The sequence below is a fragment of the Haliotis rubra genome, unplaced genomic scaffold (genome assembly GCF_003918875.1).
Source record: "Haliotis rubra isolate DU_JTF1 unplaced genomic scaffold, ASM391887v1 Scf181, whole genome shotgun sequence".
Taxonomy (NCBI): Eukaryota; Metazoa; Mollusca; class Gastropoda; order Lepetellida; family Haliotidae; genus Haliotis; species Haliotis rubra.
Window position 1 is genome coordinate 828,853 of NW_025765792.1, and position 22,981 is coordinate 851,833.

At 39.7% G+C, this 22,981-nt stretch overlaps 1 protein-coding gene across 2 annotated transcripts in view; it reads right to left on the reverse strand.

Annotated features, from left to right (window-relative positions):
• The window catches only part of LOC124273510, a 144,504-nt gene that overhangs the window by 79,936 nt on the left and 41,587 nt on the right, over nucleotides 1-22,981 (reverse strand). Inside the window, exon 2 of one of the 2 annotated variants that reach the window (XM_046708776.1) lies at nucleotides 6,885-6,945. The gene's annotated coding sequence lies outside the window, so the exon portion shown is untranslated. Of the gene's footprint in view, nucleotides 1-6,884; nucleotides 6,949-22,981 lie in introns of both variants that reach the window. The other variant, XM_046708775.1, reaches the window with a different exon arrangement.

Below are 22,981 nucleotides of genomic sequence, written 5' to 3' on the forward strand. Positions count from 1 at the left end.
ACTCACTCAGCCTGACCACATTACTCACCTCGTACGACAAGCATATGCTGAAGACCAATTCTAACCCGGACCTTCACGGGTCCCTGGTCTTGACTCAGGCAGGTGCATAGCGTTAGCCTGTTGAGATATATGTACAGTTTTCCATGGATGCTCCTCTCAGACATACTGTACTGTGAGTCGACCACTGGATGTGTTATTCCCTGTATTGGAGTTATGAGAGTCATGTCATTCACAATAGTTATCCTTTAACGCTCTTTGTAGACTCTACTCATGAAAATGACATATTAGTACAGGCAAGAATGTACATAGGCGTTAGATTCGTTAACCACATTTACCCCAGACTATTTCCGTTTGTCTTGATCTCCAGACAAAGAAGAATCTGCTGCATACGTTCCTTCAAAGACAAACTGACTGACTGAGTTTAGTTTTACACCGCTTTTAGCAATATTCCAGCAATATCACGGCGGGGGACACCATAAATGGGCTTCACACATTGTGCCCATGTGGGGAATTGAACCCGGGTCTTCGGTGTGACGAGCCAACGCTTTAACCACTAGGCTACCCGACCGCCCCTCCTTCAAAGACAAGTCGTTTTGTTTACTCTTGTAATACTATTTGAGGTGGGGGCTTGTGTTATACAGGTGTGGTGAATTCAAAGAAAATCACTAATCCTTTGCTCCAATGAGGTATTATGCAGCTACCGTAATAGAACTCAATAACAGTGGGGTAGCCTAGTGGTTGAAGCGCTCGTTCGTCACGCCGAAGACCCGGGTTCGATTTCCCACATGAGTACAATGTGTGGAGCCTCATCTGGTGTCCCCCGTCGTGATATGGCTGGAATATTGCTAAAAGCGTCGAAAACCATACTCACTCAAACACACACACTCACTCACTCACTCACACACACTAACTCACTCACACACTCACTCACTAACTTAAATATTGTTATTGCGACGAAACAGTCTGACGCTCTAACACATCACGCACACAGTGGTAATGGTTTGCTATCAGAATAACCTTTGGGGTATTAGTACACAGACTATCGAGAACATGATTTCTTTAGCTTTGAGTCAACGACTGAGAGGCAGGCGGTGAAAGGTAAATATTACATGTAAGTCAAGGACCGTATTTCCTCTCATTAAATACACTTCAACTAACCTGACCCAAACAGTCAGCGCGCATCACACCACTCACTCTGTCCCTTTCTCCCTCAGATTTAATTAACACGCTCCACCGTCGCTGAAGCTACTGAAAGTCGGAGCACAAACCAAACTCGTCCACAAATTGCCATGACGAAGATTTATTAGGCAGCATTTCCATTCTGGCTGTAACTGCTCGCTTTTTCGCACGGCTGGACATTCAGAGAAATCGAATCTCTTGACATTACGGCCGAATGAGATAGAACTATGGCCATTAGCTTGTGTGTTAGTATTGGAGTGATGAGCTTGTTGCGGTGTGGACAGCTGGAAAACAGCTTAAGCACCATGCAGTGCTACATGGAGGGATGCGGCTGGACCAAATGAAAAGGCCAGTAAACTATAAATCCGTCACTTTGTACTACTGATATGCTATTAATATCTTGGTAATGTACTTCGGCTTTTTGTCCGTTCAAGTGAATACGCGCAGATATTTTTTGGTGATAAGTGAAAACTGGTTTGGAAGCATGTAATGGTGTTAAGGTTCACCTGATATGACTGGTTTGCGATTTCTCGTGCCTACGGTATTAGTATCTTTGAATTCTGAAGTCAGATGAACGGTTTGAGCTTAAGGTGTTCAATGATACATGTGCATCGTACAAAATGAACCATTCAGTAACCAACGTAAGACGAGCCTTCACAGCCTGATCGTGAGCAATATGGTTGGTCAGTATAAACTTGTGCAACCGCTTGTACGACTGCTCAAGGAAGTATTAACATCTGCAGAGTTATCCAGCGCCAAGTTGATGCGCCATGTTCCAGAGCAACGTTAAACTCACTCACTCACTCACTCACTGCTGCTGTGAGCCTCCAATGTTAAGCCTTGATGTTACTGAACATTTGCAAAACGGCGTCAGTCTCTTCTCCCTGGCTTCCCCAATCCCTCAATCCCTCAGTCAATCTCCTACCCACCAGCGTGGTAAACGTTTACGAAGAGGGCAATTCATTCAGCTGACATGTCGGATACAACTGCTGTACCGCTTTAAAGGGTGTTAACTCTCAATGAATCACTTTCTGAAACCATGCAAACAACTATTCTCCACCAAGTGGCAACGAACAGCTTCAATGGACTTTTTCTGCACAAAATCCATTATAGGTATTTTTCGACATAGCATGACCTTCAAGCCACAGCAGTCGCTAAATAGAGGGTTACTTATGTTGCAACTATACCTGGTAATTATAGAATGAACTGTTACCTTCTACGCTAAAATCTCAAATGCATACCCACCCCCCTAAAAAAAATAATAAATAAATAAATATAACAAATCGAAAAATGCAGCTTATCGTTCTGATTGATTCGAGGATAGAATACTTCCCCACCATACTATAATTTTCTGAAGTTGCGGAGTGGATGGCAAAGTCGATTTCCTGGAATCAAACCTCGATGATCGTTGCTCAGTTTGTCAATCACTGGTTTGTCTGGCTCAGATAAGATCATTTACTGTCATATAACATAGATATTTCTTAATGCAGCGTTACACAGCAAGTATGAAGCCACTGCTGTGTCTTCAGTACTGTTAGACAATGTAAATATAGTAACGGTAGTAAAGTTGTACTAGTTCATCAATCATGTTCCCTTAAGATCTGTTACACACATACATCAGTTCCAAGCTATGCTTACGAAGAGGATGTCCGACTTTGATGGATGTACCTCCTGATTAAGTTACCTGGAGAAGAATATTTTTGGATAACGTGCGTCAATTCGGAAATATGTTCTTATCACTGGAAAGATATTGTAGTGAACGTAATGTATAATATATAGATTATCAGGGAGGTGGCGGATCGGTTCTTTAGATAATTATTTAATAAGGTTAACGATATATACATATGTTACTTTCCATTAGATCTTATCTGACATAATTCAAATTCATTGATCTCAAGAAAAAAATGATAATATTCTTTATTAGAACTGTTATCAATATACAGTGTTCCACCACATCTTTTTTCAAACGATCCCTGTATACTATACCAGTAATTGTATCAATGTATCGGCTAATTTTGTAAATGTATTTCTTTGTTAAATAGGAATCGAATCTCGAAAGTAACATAATGATCGTGCCTTGTGTGCGTAAAAATACTGAAATACCATGCTTGGATTTACAGGTATAAATAAAATTAAGTTTCAGAAATTATTTGATATGTGTTGCAATAAAGTCCAGACAAAATGTATTTACTTTTGAGCATGGGTGTTTGAATAGTTGAAGGGATGCACTAGTTAATTGTTGGTTAGACACTACGCAGGCCCCAAGTTCCCTTCACAGCCATCGAGACATTGTGTAAATGCTGTTATTCCTGGTCCCCCAAGACATCCGGGTGGATTAAAAAGGCGTTAATTTCAAGTCAAGACAGTTTCTATATATATGCACATATACACACTGGCTATAAACTATCCATAACACAGGGGCGGATTGGCGGAGGGGTAGCTTACTGGTTACAGCGTTCGTCACGCTGAAGACGCGTTTTCCATTCCCCACATGGACACAATGTATGAAGGCCATTTCTGGTTTCCCCATCGTGATGTTGCTGGAATATTGCTGAAAACGGCGTAAACCATGCTCACTCATTCACTATCCGTAACAATAAAACCATTGCAGTACGATTCCAACAACATCCATTGTACGATGGCAACTTCATCACATGCATGTTGTCTAGAACATAACTACGGCGCATGAATTAAAAATACAACATACTCATATCAATTTCCGAATGATACCGAACTATATTTAATATTTCAGGTGGTATATCGACAAAGACGGAGCGTTGCCAGGTAACTAAACCCATCAGAAGGTTCAGCCATTTTGAACACAGCAGAAAATACATTTTCGGAAATAATGAAAAATAGCCCATGAAAGGTGTCACTAGCCCCCAACCACCGTTCCACAAAGGCATACGCAGAATATTGTCTATTATGTAATTGAAACATATTTGCTCATAGGTCAGAGATTCATCCTCCCAAAACACAATGGTATGAGTTCTTACATTCACTTAAAACGACTTCTCTGTCAGGCGCAGCTCGGGTCTAGAATAAAAACTTCGCAAGGACCATTGGGCCATCATCACCGGCATGACATAAATACCAAGTGGAAATTATCCTGGGGATTTGGTCTACCTTGTCTGGCTTTCTATGTTTCGGCTTATGATTTAAAGATCTGATTCGTAAAGAGCATCCTTAATCTGGCCCATATAACAGTCTTCACAAAGGCAGGGTAATCAGCGACCCAGGAGAAATGACTAGGATTGGCCTTCTGCCTTCCGTCATCAAAGAGGCACATTCGACTGCAATATACTCAAGGAAGTTGATGAAGAAAGGGATTTAAGTTTTGAGTGAAAACATCAAATGGATATCCTTCCTAGCGAAAAGAGCTTTCATACCCCGAAAAACATTAATCGTAAATTGAAAAGACTTGCTGATCAGTCCTGTGTTCCGTTTGATCATGTGGCTTCTAGAAAGGTTTGATGCCTTCAGCAAACGCGGAACAAAAGCTTAAAGCTGAAGACGCGTGTACCAGTTGATGTGATGCAAAATAGCAAAAGTATTGTGTTTAGGTTGTACAAAATATTATATGGATACATGGAGAGATACTAAATAGATACAGAGATGAAGGTATTTTTCGTCTTATATTTTGCCTCGTATCATGATATCTATATTTTCAGATCTATTGTCAGAGCTCCACTTTGTCCAATTCGCGATAGAAACGTCCACTCGCATAAGCATGTGACAAATGCTTGAGATGACGTCATACAAATATGACGTCATTCCCGTGATAATCAAATATTCCTTGATGGATTTTTGGTCCGGTGATGTCTTCCCTTTACATATTGTTGACTAAAATGCCATATACACCTATGTTTGATATAAATGAAACAAGCATGTGTTTGTTATTCAAGTTGGAATAAATATCAAGCTGTCATTCGTTGGCGATTTGTTTGATATAAAAGTTGTGTTTTGTACTATAAGCGTTTTCTGAATACGTTCGTCCCTATTTGTCAATACGGTCCTTAAGTGAAAGCTTTCAGTTAATTTGATTCCTTAACGATTCTCTTTAATTAGCGTCACGTTTATGAATATTTAAAACATTTGAAAATAGATCTCATACCATAGTAAAATGTAGAATATATAGGGATTAGCTGGCCAATCAGCGAGATTGAGCAAGCCACCGGCCATTCACGGGAATTGGGCAACACTCTTGCTCCAACCCAGGGTTTTATGGGCAATTCCAGGAATTGGGCATGACATATATATTGTTAGATAAGGTCGCTTGTTGTACAGGGACTAAACGGATATGGTGGATATCATCGGGGATTTAGTGAGGTGAGGTGATTGGGTTTTACTTCGTGCTTGAGAATATTTCGCTCATATGACGGCGTGCATGCATGTGTAGTGCGGCTGCTTGTATAGCCCAGACTTAAGCTGGTTTTGTAGTGCTAGCCCACTGAGATACCATGCCGCAGTGAAGCATGAATACCCCACTCAGACACATTATACTGACTCCGAGCCGATCAGTCCTTGTTGTAACCATTAATGCCGAGCGCCAGGCAGGGACCAACAAGTACCATATTTTAACGTCTTTTGGTATGACGCGGGCGGGGATCGAACCCGCGACCTTCCGCTCTCCGGGCGGACGCTCTAACCACTACACCACGGAGGCGGTCTCAGGGGATTTAAAGGGAAATGAGTTGTACATACAGTCATCATATCAGTCACTGGTTTCGTCTAGTCCGTTATGATGTTACTGGAATATTGCAAAACACACACAAAAAACCACCCCCAAACAGAAAATAAAAATAAAATAAAATAAAATAAAATAAAATAAAATAATAAAATAAAATAATATAATAATAATAATAACTTAAAATAAACAACACAACGAAAATAATAGATATACGTTGAATATTTTGCAATGTGATGTCAAATTATATGTCGATTTTCCTTTTATTATCTGGACAGAATAACAATGCTGATCAAACACTGACACCCCAGACTCTATGAGGAACACACCCACACGTAGATATTTCTGGGAGTTTAATGCAAATAGAGAGGCATGAGAGTGTTTGCAGACTCGATTTGCCTTCAATTACAATCCATTTACTGATTGCTTGTAAACGATTTATGTTATCGATACTTTCGCACACATCCATTAAAAAATTATATAATCACTAGGCACAACATTGATGTATTGATCTGCTGTTTGATTAGATAACAAGATAGTTAAGTTCAAATTATTGTCAATTAACAAAAAGAAAGGTATTGATTATGATTTGCTTATGAAGTTAAAGCAAATACATGTACACGCCTGCAAACATAGCTTCGCTTCTTGGAATTGCAGTGCTTGAAGAAAGGGTTTACCTCAACTAAAGTGACATGTTGTGGATATTTTCGACTCATGGATTATGGTTTTGGAAGTTGCGAATGGTGTAAACTCTGTTTGGTAGAAACAAACATAGTTTGAGGGGAGGAGTTATGGTGTAACGCCAATTTGATGGGGGTTATCCTTGCACGGGTCGGGAGAGTGGTGCATTTACCACTTGGTTACCATTAGCCGGAATCAGTTTCCATTTCTCAATAGGGTAGTGTTGGAAGCCTGTTGCTGTCGCTCCACTGTGTCATATGTCTTGACTATTACTTCAGGTGGCCCAAAACAATATTCACTCCATCCCTCGTCAGAATAAGTAGTAGTGTATACTCACATGGAATTCGCGTATCCACAGCCGAAATAGACAACTTGGACTTTGTCGTGATGTCTTCAAACTGCTAAAAAAAGGAATAGTATGTTTGTGAAATCTAAAAATAAGAAATCGAAATTGTCATAAATAGTACGTTTGTGAAATCTAAAACCTGTATAAATTAGTACGTGTGAAATCTGAAACCTGGTACAAATAGTGGTGTGTGAAATCTGAAACCTGGTATAAATAGTGCGTGTGTGAAATCTGAAACCTGGTATAAATAGTGCGTGTGTGAAATCTGAAACCTGGTATAAATAGTGTGCGTGTGAAATCTGAAACCTGGTATAAATAGTGCGCGTGTGAAATCTGAAACCTGGTATAAATAGTGCGTGTGAAATCTGAAACCTGGTATAAATAGTACGTGTGAAATCTGAAACCTGGTATAAATAGTGCGCGTGTGAAATCTGAAACCTGGTATAAATAGTGCGTGTGTGAAATCTGAAACCTGGTACAAATAGTGCGCGTGTGAAATCTGAAACCTGGTATAAATAGTGCGCGTGTGAAATCTGAAACCTGGTATAAATAGTGCGCGTGTGAAATCTGAAACCTGGTATAAATAGTGCGCGTGTGAAATCTGAAACCTGGTATAAATAGTGCGCGTGTGAAATCTGAAACCTGGTATAAATAGTACGTGTGAGAAATCTGAAACCTGGTATAAATAGTAAGGGTGTGAAATCTGAAATCTGGTATAAAAAGTGAGCGTGTGAAATCTGAAACCTGGCATAACTGATAGTATAATTATCTTCACAAAGACTATACTGGTCCATGTAATTAAAGAAATCCCGAGAGATTAATTTCTCCACCCGAACATTCTAAATATACACGAATAATCACTTATCATATCATGAACCTTAGCCATATATATATGACACACCCCATGTACTATATATACCAAGGTATACAAAATGAAGTTAGAGTTAATGGTTGTGAACATAATTGCCATACACAACTGTCAAACCCCTTTATGTCGAACTTCAATGTGTCGAACGTACGGTTGTCTAGAAGAAGAAGTTTCGTCCCTGAGCATGCATTATTTATTCATCATTTTGTTTGTGTCGAAACTCAAATAACTCGAAATATTTGCACACGTCCCTTTCACTGCGACACATCGGTAGTGAGTGAGTTGGGTTTTACGCCGCTTTTAGCAATATTCCAGCAATATCACGACGGGGAACACCAGAAATGGGCTTCACACATTGTACTCATGTGGGGAATCGAACCCAGGTCTCCGGCGTGACGAGCGAACGCTTTAACCACAAGGCTACCCCACCGCCCCTCAGCGTTTGTAGTTTATTTAACACCTCGTCTAGTTGACCATCTTCTTACTAAGTAATGCGGTGACAGCATATCATGTACAAGCAATGGACGGGAAAACAGCACGAGGTCTAACTGTTCCGATGTGGTGTCTACAACTATGTATATAATCAATCGACGTGAAGGACGCACTGGTTATGGACTGAACGGACAGCAACATTTATCACTGGCTCATCACGGCGGACAAAATACCCCTTAAGCCTAAATCACGTACACAAATATTTATTTTAAAATCGAAACTTTCCGTTAATGTTCCATAAAACCACTGGCTGTTTTCGAAGTGCGTTGATATCAAAACTTGGTGAGTGAAATCACGAATTACCACTTGATATGGCATTAGAACTCATTAAAGGCTTCGCTGGAATATCCGAGTGTTTGCATTCAACTCGTGCCTCCGATAATGGCTGGAAATTAAACACGTTATGTAGGTTTTGATACTAATCTGGACATAAACGATTACCTTCAGATAATGTTATGTTGAGAGGAAATTGAATTTTTTGGTTTATGAGAATCCCTGAAGTATCCGGTCATATATTGAAACTCGCTTGAAATTTATTTTTTGAAAGTAATAACAAAATTGATACTTTTAAACTAATAAGTCATGGAACGCTGCCATAAGTGTCCATCGTCTTAGGATTCAATCATAAACGAAAGAAACTGGTGAAAGTGAATGCTGTTTACATTAATGCTGGAGGCAGCAATGAAAGAAGTGGATCAAGTCACACTTTTCATTCGTTTGAAGGCCACTGCCCATGTGAAGATGGTAACAGCAAAAAGTGAGCCAAGAACATTTTGACCAAGTATGTGGGTCATTGTCTTGTGTAACAACACTGAGAGACATACTTGTTTGTCAAGCAATATTTCACAGTTCGAACATTGGAGCACATTTCAATTGATTAAATATAACTTGATGAAACGGGTTTGGTAGATTAAGTCCTTGTAAAACGCACAACCTCACTAAAATTGTTTATCATATACATTATATATGCTGATCTTCAATTCCTTCATAAACACAATCGATCTCCATTCCTGAACTTCACACATTTGTTGTTTGTTTTGTTGTTTCCCGCCTCAATATTCCCGCTATATCACGGCGGACTGTCAATAATCTAGTCTAGACCAGGCAATCAAGTGATTTACATCAAGAACATCGATCTGCGTAATTGGGATACGATGACATGCATCAGCCAAGTTCGCGAGTCTGATCTCCCGATCCCGTTAGTTGCCTCTTACAAGCATGGGCTGATGAAGACCAATTCTGCCCCGGATCTTCACGGGTCACGCCTTTGTCTGAATCTTATAAACACGGTATGTTGTTTCTCTTGCATTAGCTGGGTTCTGCAAAGATGCCCGTACATAACTGCATTTCAACAAAGGAATAAAACCATGAGAATCGACGCACTAAAACAGGGTAGGGCGAAACGAAGTCAACACACATAACCTGGCCACGATATCTTGACATCAATCGGTTATAAACATAAGCAACCTATTTCTTTTGATGTATGATTCTTTTCCGAAAATCAATGTATTCGGATATCACAAACATGCATTTAATAATCACACATGCCGGTATTCGCGAAAAGGTGAGCATAGCCTTCTCCATCGTCGACATCCGTCACAATCACACGCAGTAACACTTCTACCCGGAATCTATCAATGGTAAACAGCGAAAGAGTAACCACCCAACACTTACTCTTAATCGGAACGTTCTGTATCAAACAACTTCAGTTACCCATGCTTGTCGAAAGAGGCGACTAACGGAATCGGGTCGTCAGGCTCACTCCTTTTCATTGATACATGTCATCGAATCCAGTAAAATTACATACTAGTTGTTAAATGCTGATGCTAACGGAATTTTCATCACTGGACTGTCTGGTGCAGATTCATTAATGCGTTACAGTCCGCCGCCATATAGCTGGATTATTGCTAAGTGCGGCGTAAAACTAAGCTCTCTCACTCACTTTATCAAACAAAAGGTTTTCTTTGTTATCTAAGACATTTTTAACGATATATTATTCTCAATGTGTATTTCTCCAAGCTGATCACATGTACAGTGATCGTTAAACCACAGTGTTTCTGCAAGACCAGTACTTGTCTCGCATCCTTTATTATTCCGTTTACACAGGCAGGAATTAATAACAACAATCCATTTGAATAATCCAAAGCTTTCAGTTCCCAGGAACTCTAACTATTACTCAAAGGAATTCCCTTCTTGAGAAGACACTGAATTATTCCTCGGGGTTATACCAGCTTCATCGGGTGACAGTTTGAACAAATATCACAGAATCAACGTGGCACTTATGAAGCGATTTTCAATCTAAATGAAATATGTCGAGAGTGTATGATATTCAGAGTAATGCTTGGGTTCTCGGTGAGCGGTCTTGTCGTGACGTCCAGTCTAGACAGTGGGCGTTGGCAGCATTAATAAATACAAGCCAAGATGTGGAATATCAAGTTTCATGATTCCCAGAAGCCCGCTAATCACCTAATCTTTGCATTCCAAGAACACTATAACATTAGCAGATAATAGGCGCCCAATAAATGAATATCTAAATGATGTACTATTCAGAGTGAGTAAATGGGCGTGAGGGTGGACTTTTCGGTGTGTAAGTTAGTGAGGTTGAATCTGCTTTTAACAATACATCTTCAACGAAATGCTGATCACTTTTGAGTAACTCACACATACGGATGTAAAGATATAACTCCTGGTACGACCAAGGGAGACAACTTCAGGAATCTATTACGTCAGATAATCGAGATTATTCTCTAGCGCTGACATTTTGTATGTATCGAATGCACCTCGGGTCTGCAGGGTTGTGTCCCTTAGTCGTGTTACGATCCGCTGCCTAGTAATTCCGGATCCTGTATGTTGTTGGTTATAATACTACTGTGCAGCTCATTCCCTGTCCAAACCCTATGTTATATTGCACACCATTGATAGTTTCCAAAGCAGACCACTTTTGGTCAAACATTTATTGAGACAAATCGAAAGAAGATGTTTCCACTAATTAAAATGTAACATGCAATCAACAATACCAACTTAAATTAAATTTCGAAACGTACTGAATCTTCGTTGTGTCTATCCATCCATCTTACAATTTTGAAAATCAAATCACAATTTACCGACCGAAAATAGACAACGACCGAATATCAGGGTTTATTGAGAATTTTGTGCAGATCAAATGTCAGGATTTTCCACTCGTTTCACACGTGAAACAGTTCATCAACATCCACTATAATTTGTCCCAATCAAATATCATTGATGGTCAAATTTATCCGTATAATATATCTTTTAAAACCCAAATCATATCACACCGTTCACCATACCAATAATGCACGCGTCTACCATTTGGATACATGTTCGGAATGTGTAGCTAGTTCTCTCTTAATATTATATACGGAATATGTTTCTGATTCTGTGCCAGCTTCCTTTGTTACAGGTCACATGCAACCAAAAAAAATCTATTATCGAAAACATAATTAAAACACAATTATCACTTCTTCATGACATATAATATGCATTGCTGATTATGAAAAAACAAATAAACAAAATAATAAGCGTACAATCGCAAATCAAAAGTGCAATATTTTGTACTTGGGTTTACCTCCCTCGAAACGAAGCAGCCGGGATACCGAACCCAGTCAGGGCTGGTGTAACGGCTGGTTCATTTGCAGATGCCCTCACGGCTGATTGTGTGTGTATATATAGAGATGTTGGGTTTTGTAATTACATGCTCATTTTTTGTGTATAACATTTTGCAATCAACAGACATCATAACATGTCATGTGTACAAGTATCACACCTGCCTGTCTGTTTAATTACATAATGTGACAGAGACCGAACACGGGCCATAAATCAATGCGTTTTGTTTATGGTGTATAGCCTGATAGGTGTTAAGTTCAAATTGCATGTGGTCAGTGATCGAAGTTGTGTATATTGTCATTAGCAGACAGGCAGGCAGACACATAGGTGTGCGACATTGAGTTTTGTCTGTGACAACGACACATCTATATCACAGTTAGAAATTCTGTCAACGCTAAATAAGGACATTGCTTTTAAGTATCGAACTGAGAAAGTGACTCGGTAAGAAGAAAGTGTGATGAAATAGAAAAATGAAATTATAGAAACAGTAAAATCGGTAATCTACTGTCATAACATATAACAAACTCGCGCCTGTTAAATATCAACAAAACATTAGAAAAATAGCTCACATCAAAGCCTTCACCGAGTATTCACTGCCAGCGAAGGTTTTCCGTCTTGAAATGTCGAACGCCTCGCTGGTTGACAATTAGCTGAGTAGATCTAGATCCTAACAAGGTTCTTTTATGTAATGAGTAGATTATTTACTATTTGTTTGATTAGACTACTCCTGCTCACGACCTTATCTTAAATCCGGCTTACATGCTGCGCGAACCTATTTCACTGCGCATGCGCTATGAGCGCAGCCCAGCGCAGCGCAGCACAGCTGTTGAAACCACTTTTCACCCCAAGCGCTGGGGTGAATTTAGTGAATTGTTTGAACTCCGATGTCGCGGGGTTTTTTTCATCGTTTTATTTTTCAAATTTTTTGATGATTTGTATCTGTAAGTCCATACCGAAAGGTATCAGAATCTGCAAAGTTGTGTTTTACGTTGCATGTGACCTTTAAGCAGACACGAGCTGGTATAGAGGCAATACTGTTAAATGATGACCCTGTGACTCGTTGTAGTTGACAGCCAACCTCCCCTGTTCAGCTGACACGAGCTGGTATAAAACAATACTGTTAAATGATGACCCTGTGACTCGTTGTAGTTGACAGCCAACCTCCCCTGTTCAGCTGACACGAGCTGGTATAAAACAATACTGTTAAATGATGACCCTGTGACTCGTTGTAGTTGACAGCCAACCTCCCCTGTTCAGCTGACACGAGCTGGTATAAAACAATACTGTTAAATGATGACCCTGTGACTCGTTGTAGTTGACAGCCAACCTCCCTGTTCAGCTGACACGAGCTGGTATAAAACAATACTGTTAAATGATGACCCTGTGACTCGTTGTAGTTGACAGCCAACCTCCCCTGTTCAGCTGACACGAGCTGGTATAAAACAATACTGTTAAATGATGACCCTGTGACTCGTTGTAGATGAATGCAAAAACTTAAACTCAATAAAATGAACACTAATACGTGTGTGCATGTCGGGATATGTCAAGCAAAACATTGTGAATGTAATTTAATTTTGCACATTTGCTGACACAAACCTACATGGAACTGAAGTTAATAACTCGTCAGTTGATACGATCGCTCATTTCACACCCCAACGCGCTTGATTCGCATGGTTCGTTCTATTATATCCATTCCATGTAAAGGCATAATTATGGCGTTTAACTTATTTAATTTTTGAGAGGTGTGGGTTTGGAATGGCGGAGCTTAGAGTTTGTCTTCATGAATATATGTATGATATTTGATAAGCTTGCAAATGTGTGTAAAAAATCATGTCGATGATGTCTTCCTTGTATAATTCATATTCGTACACGTTTATTTCGAATTTATGATTAATTATACTCATTTAGTTCGATAAAAAAGATGAGGGGTCGGTGAGGTAGCCCAGCAGTTAAAGCGTTCGCTCGTCACGCCGAATGCCCGAGTTCGATTCCCCACATGGGTACAATATGTGAAGCCCATTTCTGGTGTTCCCCGCCCTGATAGTGCTGGAATATTGCTAAAAGCGGCGCAAAACCCAACTCTCTCACTCACTCACTCACTCACTCAAAAAGATCAGAAAAATCCAATCCATACATGCACGTGAACACTTAAGTTTGGAGCATAGGGACACACACACACACGCACGCATGCGCACACACATACATACGTATAACTGTACATACCTTCACACAGACATATACAAACTGTACAATTATTAACAATAGAGAGGTCAGGTTATCAATAGTAAAATGAATCTACACGATGAAGCACTAATGCCGCATACAATATAATATTCACGTTACTAATGGATTCCTTACATCTCTGACATTCAGAACGTGCAAATAATTGTCCATATACATTACAATCCATTTGTGACAGGAATTTAAAATTCAATGTTACAATTACTTCTTCTCGTGACATCACGCAATAATAACACCATTTGTCAGAGTAATCTTATTTGCACAATATTTGTCTCATGTATATCCCATTTACCTAATCAGTGAACAATGGCATCGAGCGAGAGCCAGACAGGTATTTGCATACTAAGCATCGCTGGTAACCTTGCTCTAAAAGGTACACTTAGATTATAGGCGCTAGGACTGCGAGAAAGTACTAATGCTTTTACGTGTCAGTTAGGCTCTCATTTCCTTTACATCAATAGAGAATACATTCCTAAGGGAAGCGCTGAAATATCAGTTTAGGTGAATTCAGGTGGACATTAAGACGCTTCGTACAAGAAGTCCATTTAGAACCCATACTGTTTGGACAGGATGTGCTTATAGTCTTGGTTTGTCGGAGGTTTGAAACACTTTCTTTGTAAAAAATCCAATGAAATTAAGTTTTGATTTTGATTTGGCTTTATCTGAAAGTTTTTATGTTTGAATAGTTGCGAGGTAAGAAACATGCAGATTACAGTGCTATCGTGACAATATGGTCTTAAATTAAGTGAATTTGTTTTCACAGTCTCCTATAATCCCAATGTCATCGTAGCCACTGGGGACCGATGAAGACCAGGGTTAGAATTGATCTCAAGTAACCCATGCTAGTCGTAAGAGGCGACTAACGAGATCGGGTGGTCAGGCTCGCTGACTTGGTTGACACATGTCATCGGTTCCCAATTGCGCAGATCGATGCTCGTGTTGTTGATCACTGGATTGTCTGGTCCGGACTCGATTCTTTACAGACCGCCGCCCTTTAGCTGGAATATTGCTGAGTGCGGCCTAAAACTAAACTCACTCACTTACTATATTCCCATTAAAGCAACAACGTTTAAAATGAATAAGTATCGAAAACGAATTCTGATGGATGTGTTTTTCAAAATTAAATTCTCCTTTGGTAACGCTCTTGTTTTGGGATTACCATATTATATATATGATTTATGAAGTACAGACCAAACAATCAAACAATGAACATTAGAAGAAGTAGGATGTCTGGCATCCTCAATGTTAGATAGTGACTCGTGCAGTGAACAGACGCTGACGATCGGAAGTGTGCAATGACTTTCACAATGCCATGGTGGAAAAGCGTTTCTCAGTTTATGAATATATATAAAGCACACATTGTAAAACTGCTTCAAACATTAGTTGGGTTGAATTTTCTGTGCAGCATAAACTGATACAAAATAGTGTCTGACAAGGGTAAACTGTAAAATAATTCAAGTCAAGGTTTCCTTTCACGACCTATACGTCAAGAAATTTCAAACGACCCAAAGGATTCGATCACTCTCATCCCTAATGCCGCGACTACTGAAAGACCAAAGGTTTCGACTGGCGTCCATATTTTACATGATTCGTTTCGACACGTGTGACTTTGCTTTGATTGAAGGCTCTGATGGCTGATGGCGAAGAGCAGACGGGTCCTGTCTCAACTCATCACGACAATCAGATTTGGCCATCACATGGCGAGCGATGCTTCTGGTCCCTATGGCAATGACACTGGGATGTATTTCTCGAATGATCCGTGCCCGCTTTAGTGACTGGGGGAGGACCTGCACGCTTGATACCAGCTGATCATACGATATGATGGCCACAAGAGGAATAAGAGCAGATATGTGGCCATTTGTACTTGCGAAATTGAGTCTGATGTTCATTTTGTAGAGGCTCTGACTGAAATCGCCAACTTGCACAGAAAAAAAGTGACGGGTAATCTTGTTACTTCTGCCGTAACGACATATCTTTACTAAACGCAGGAACAGCGCTCGAGCGTTTGCCAATAAATCTTTTCGAGGCTGCTCGTTTTAAAATGGGGATTGATTTTTCTCCAACGTGCCACAAAGTAAACTTCTAATGCAGGACGGCTGGGGCGTATTTTAGACAACGGCGTTTTATCGAATCTAATAACGCAGTTGAGTTGCGATTAAAATTCTGAATATAGGCAACGGCGAGAACATTGAACTGTACCTCGATCATGAAGTGCACATTCAATCTCTTTTTGTATACATCATAGAACTATCAAGCTGCATTTGTTTCTTCAATGATGTGAATTTCCCTTGAAAAAAAAATTCTTCTAATATTTAATTACGCCAAATGATATCGATAGAAATGTGCCTCTTGTATTTATAGACACACTCACACACGCTCACACTCTCAGAGAGAGAGAGAGAGAGAGAGAGAGAGAGAGAGAGAGAGAGAGAGAGAGAGAGAGAGAGAGAGAGAGAGAGAGAGAGAGAGAGAGAGAGAGAGAGAGAGAGAGAGAGAGAGAGAGAGAGAGAGACGGGGGAGTCCGTCCCCATGATTAAACAAGTGTCACAAGCTTACAAAGGAAGGAACATCTTGAAATTTTCTTGGCAGATCCATTGACTCTTTGAACTTTCGGAATAAGTTATCTTTGCAAGGATATAAGTTTGGATATTACATTTACTGCATGTTGTTTTAAGAGGGTATTGTTTGGTTGTTTCTCAACTTATTCCAGCAACATCACGGCTGCTTCAGCAGTTGCAAAAGAAAAGAATGTAGTGCATATGAGAAGCTTCCCACGAGGTCAGTGTTTGAAGACACGGAGTGAACAAAGTCACAAAGGACACCAGTGAGACCGCCTCATCTCTCTTCATATATAGATCTATAAAGACTGAGAGTGACAAACAACTCTCCACAAGACTGCGTGACAAGAGGGATGACTTCAACATGCCAATAGTCTGCGTTCCCTTTACGTGGAGCAATATTCTGCTGCTCCAGCCTCAGGTGTTTGCATTTCACAACTTCTGAGGTACACTCGAGCAGGATCGTTTCAGGAAGATTTAAAAGGCATGAGACTCTTGCTCAAAAGTTGATTGATCTCGGATACAACTTCCAAGGTCTCAGGGAATCTTTTCAAACGTTTTAAGATACACATGTAAAAGACTTTTCCGAATGAGGCATCAGTGACAGAAATGATGTCAAATGCAGTTAATTGTTTTTTTGGAAACGGTTTTCCCGCATCTATTTTACTTTGGATATTTCTTAACACAACCAAAAGAATGGGACTTATTTTACAATGTCACGTTTTTTTCTGAAGCAGTTTAACACTGCATTCAGCAGGATCCCAGCTGTGTAATGTTGGTCTGTGGATAACCGAGTCTGGACCAGACAATCCACTGACACGATATGAATCTATTTACGCAATTCTGGCATGCATCATCCAAGTCAGACGACAGTCATGGGTTACTAAAAGTCCGGTCCCTTCCTTGAACCACGCCTATCTTAAGTCTATGTTTGTGTACGTGAGATACGATCACCTTATGGGTAAGATCGCTTTGTACAAGAGCACCCAGTTCCCACCCAGATCTTCACGGATCCACAATAATAGTGCTCAAAGGATCCATCCAACATTGGCAAAAGCAGGATACATTGCTTTTCAAAGAGTCAACTGTATTAGATGTCCAGAAAGAGGGATGTTTACATAATATGATATATGTGGCAACTGTTACAGATGACTACCAGATCTGGGTGCCGTTGTACAAAGCAGCAACTTTAGCGATACGCCAGTCGAAAGTATGTTAAGGTATGGGAGTTACGATCACCTTAGCGCTAAGATCGCTTTGTACAACGGCACCCTGTTTATTACATCCATATGGGTTATCCAAAAAGATGTGAAAAGAACGTCGATTAATCACCCGCAAGGTGATGACAATTTCTAATGAACGCTTGTTATCTTCCAAATCATTGCCTGAGCACATGTGACACATGTGGTCTCACCTTAGGCAAGTGAGTTTGTTCAAAATTGTCTCTGTTCAACCAGCAGGAAAATGGGTACCTGGTGGAAAAAGTCATATTACTATAACCTTCTAGCGCCTAACAGGCAGCTTGGGTTATCCAGGGTAATAATGTGCTGTGCCTTGATTGTTAGCGCTATGAGCATACCTAGTGTGGAGTTTGGCGCTATATAAATGGACACATTATTATTATATTCATTACCGGCTTTGTATCCGATAGTTCAAAAAGCTCCAACGATAACAATTGGAACCCTTCTGTAGGAAACGCTTAATGAAACTTTGCTGAACCTTAATAGTGTTCAGTGCCACTTTTACTTGTAACACAGTATTGGCTTTTGTATAGTTGTGTTATTATTACAGGCATTTACACTCATGAACGGTCGATACAGACAGAATAATGTTACAAATTATCAGGTTTCCATGAAATATCGGAATAACATAATGGTAATAGTGTGCAAACATGCATGAGAAATTCTTTGGCGATATCTAGATATCATGCAGGCATGTGTGTAATTATAATCAATTATGTTCTCAGATCAATTATTCATGAATGCTGACATGGGCATTCAAAACATATTTAACAGTTCTGCGCGCAGAAATATCATTAACCATCCATAAATTAAGAACCACTTTCACTGGCTGATCAATAAAATATACATGAACTATTATTTAGGAATATCTTGGCATCTTGCCTGAATACCGCCCAATAATATGTTAAGAAACATATATCCGACTCAGTATTTCAAAAGTCGTACCGAAACACGCTCTTTAAGTTCCGAAACAAAGAACAACAGTTTTTTGTTGGTGCGTGATCCGGGTATGTGAGTCTGATTTCACGCCGTTTTAAACAGTATTTTAGTTACATCATGGGTTGAAGTGGCGCAGGTATCAATATTTTAGACACGCAGAGTCAATAAGAATAGAAAGCTTTTTACAACGAGTGACAACGAAAAACATTAATCTTAGTGTTTCTGGGCACTTGCAATTATATTGATATTACAACGAGTGGTAACGAAGAACATTTATGTCACTGTATCTTGGCATTTGCAATGGTATTACTTTTACAACGAGTGACAAAGAAAGAGATTTATGTTACTGTTTCTGCGTATTTGCAATGGTATTGCTTTTACAGCGACTCGAAACGAAGAACATGTCTGTTACTGTTTCTGGGCATTTGCAATTATATTGCTTTCACAACGAGTGGCACCAAAGAACATTTATGTTACTGTTCCTGGGCGTTTGCAATGGTATTGCTTTTACAACGACTCGTAACGAAGAACATGTCTGTTACTGTTTCTGGGCATTTGCAATTATATTGCTTTTACAACGAGTGGCACCAAAGAACATTTATGTTACTGTTCCTGGGCGTTTGCAATGGTATTGCTTTTACAGCGACTCGTAACGAAGAACATGTCTATTACTGTTTCTGGACATTTGTAACAATTATATTGCAATGGTATTGCTTTTACAACGAGTGGCACCAAAGAACATTTATGTTATTGTTTCTGCGTATTTGCAATGGTATTGCTTTTACAGCGACTCGTAACGAAGAACATGTCTGTTACTGTTTCTGGGCATTTGCAATTATATTGCTTTTACAACGAGTGGCACCAAAGAACATTTATGTTACTGTTTCTGGGTATTTGCAATGGTATTGCTTTTACAGCGACTCGTAACGAAGAACATGTCTGTTACTGTTTCTGGGCGTTTGCAATGGTATTGCTTTTACAACGAGTGGTAACAGAAAAAAATATGTTACTGTTTCTTGGTATTTGCAATGGTATTGCTTTTACAACCAGTTGTAACCAAGAATTTTTTCGTTACTGTTTCTGGGCGTTTGCAGTGGTATTGCTTTTACAGAAGTGGTAACGAAGAACATTTATATCACTGTTTCTGGGCATGGTATTGCTTTTACAACGAGTGGTAACAAAAGAACATTATTTCTATGATACTGTTTCTGGGCATTTATATGAGGCGTGGTAGACGAGCTTGCTAAGGCGCCAGGCTAGTGATTCAGCGAGCATGAGGTGCCGGGATCGAGTCCACCTGTGACCGGGTGTAAAAACCTTGGAGTCAACTTTATGTGCAGACTCTTTCAGTATTGTCACAACCCCTAGCTAGTGTACAGTACACAACCCTGAGCACTTCGTTTCAACCCACGAATTCGTTGGTATATGACCAGATGGTGGCCACATGAATACGTGCAAACACCTAGTTGTGGGTACAGCAACGTGCACTAAATTTGGACAAAGTACTGTGACTATATGTCCCAGTCTACCCAGCTGTGAACGGGTACCTCGTAAGGATGGGAAAGCCACAATAACTCCATGCGCCTTGTGGCAGCAAGAGTTGTATGATCCCCAGGGAGTTGAGATTGATAACTAGATGTGCCGTTGAGATTGACATCCAATAATCGAGGGAAAAATACCAGCGCCTTGAACATGCACTAGTGCGTGGATATGTGCGCTATATACATATCCAATAACAACAAATATAAATAAATAATTTGCAATGGTATAGCTAAACATTCATCCCTAGATGTTTAAACTAAGCATAGATTTCATCACATAAAAAAACGTAACAACACATGCCAAAAATTATCTTTTATAGTCTTTTTTGTGCAATATAACAGCAAAATCCTCTCCTACTAATGTACCGAAGCACACTTCAATAATTCCAAAGTACGTCATAACTGTTGAACTGTGAAATCTTAAATATATATTCCAATCATGAAATTCCCGTGTTGATATTTGTTTCTTCCTGAGCTGTTGAGGCTTAATATTCTGTAACAGTGTTCCAGCCATTGGGGAAATCTATAGCCTTACCGTCGCGTTTAAGTCCTAATGAAATTGCCATTCAACGCCACTGACCTACCTCAAGAGCACAATGCTAAATTAAGGTCTTCAAGTTTAAGAGCCTTGGCTTAATTGAAAGTTTGTATTTTGTTATAGTCAGTACAAAGGATGTGACCTGTTGTAATAGAGGGAAAGGGCATGGTTTTAATCAGTTCAGTGTCCGACGACTGAATTGTAAATAGCCTAATCCCTTTTCCTATATTGCTAAGGCAAATGTATTTTGTTGTTACTGAATTGGTCCTTTTCAGAACATCGTCAAATAGGAACTCCCGTGACACTGTTTCATGCTGTGTTGGCATAGATATAATCTCCTTTTAAGGTTTCTTAACACGACACAAGTTTCAAGTATGGAAACAATGTTGCTATCGTTTTTTTTAACAAACGTGCCCTTGCAAATACGGGTTAGAATTGTTCTTTAGTAAACCATGCTGGTCTAACTAACCTGCAACTAACAGGATCGGGTAGTCAGGCTCGCTGACGTGTTTGATGTCATGGCATCTTATCCCAATTGCGTAGGGTGATGTTTAGGAAGTCACTTCAGTCACTGGAAGGTCTGATCCAGACTGGATTATTTACAGACAGCTTTCACAGAGCTGGAATATTGCTGAGTGCAGCGCTAAACAACAAACATATCAGAAACAAAAGATCTACCATATTGTTGTTATTAATAGATGAGTATGTCCATAGAACAGTCCATCAAAAACCCATCTTAGCTGTAGAAACAAGTATAAGGAACTAATGATAATGTCTTAATTAAGTAAGAGGCTGAGATTAGTCTTACCTTGCATTTAGTAAGCTGAAACAATACCACGGTAGACGATGGAGAGAAACTACACACTAGAAGTATAAGACAAAATATTATGTCAACTTCTTCTTTATTGTACACAAGGTACCCAATATACAATAAAGAAGAAGTTGACATGCATATTATTTTGTTTTATACTTGAATACCAACCTCTATATGCCTCACAAGAACCTACTCACTAGAACACTAGAATATACCACGCTACGCAGGAGCCCCTTATTTAAAACGCCCACTCTATGAAACAGTGGAGCTATAAGATCACAATATTTGCGATAACATCCACACTATCGGGTTTCCTCATACAATTGACATCGTTTTTACAGCTGATATCAAGTTCCGCTTTTCAACTCCATGTTGGGAATAGAGGTCGTTTAGAGCGCACAAAGAAATAGAACAAAGGCAGACTTACCATTTACTATTTATTACAAGCTCGGGACACAAGACGGCTCATTGGACAATTGCCTACCATATCAAATATCTCTTTTCAGCTTCAAATCAGATGAAACCAAGTGTAATGATTGCGATCTCCATAAAACGAACAAAAATCATAAAAGCGTTAATATTGTAATGTAGCAATTTGTTTGCTGATAAAAAACACCAGAGGCAACATTTATGAACTTTCTGGATGCAAATGTGTTTGTACTGTTTTCTCAGTATAAAATAGTTCATGAATATACAGTATATTACCTCTAGAGCGTCAAGGTACGTGCCGCTGATTTTGTACCCCCACTGGGTATAATCTATAGATTTGCGTCGAAAGTTAACTGATGGCATATCCAAATCTTGTTGAAAGATTGCTGTGAGTGAGTGAGTTAAGTTTTACGCCACACTCAGCAATATACCAGCTATATGGCGTCAGTCTGTAAATAATCGAGTCTGGAGCAGACAATCCAGTGATCAACAGTATGAGCATCGATCTGCGCAACTGGGAACCGATGACATGTCAACCAAGTCATCGAGCCTGACAACCCGATCCCGTTAGTCACCTCTTACGACTAACATGGGTTACTGAAGGTTCATTCTAACACGGATCATCACGGGTTGAAAGAGTGCTGTGATATTGGATTGTCTAAGGGAACATCGTGTAGGTAACGTGATATTGTTGTTGATATTTACCGTCGACGCTAGGGAATAACTAGTTTCGGATATATGTGCTGAAACATACCTACAACCTATCTACATCTCTCTCTCTCTCTCTCTCTCTCTCTCTCTCG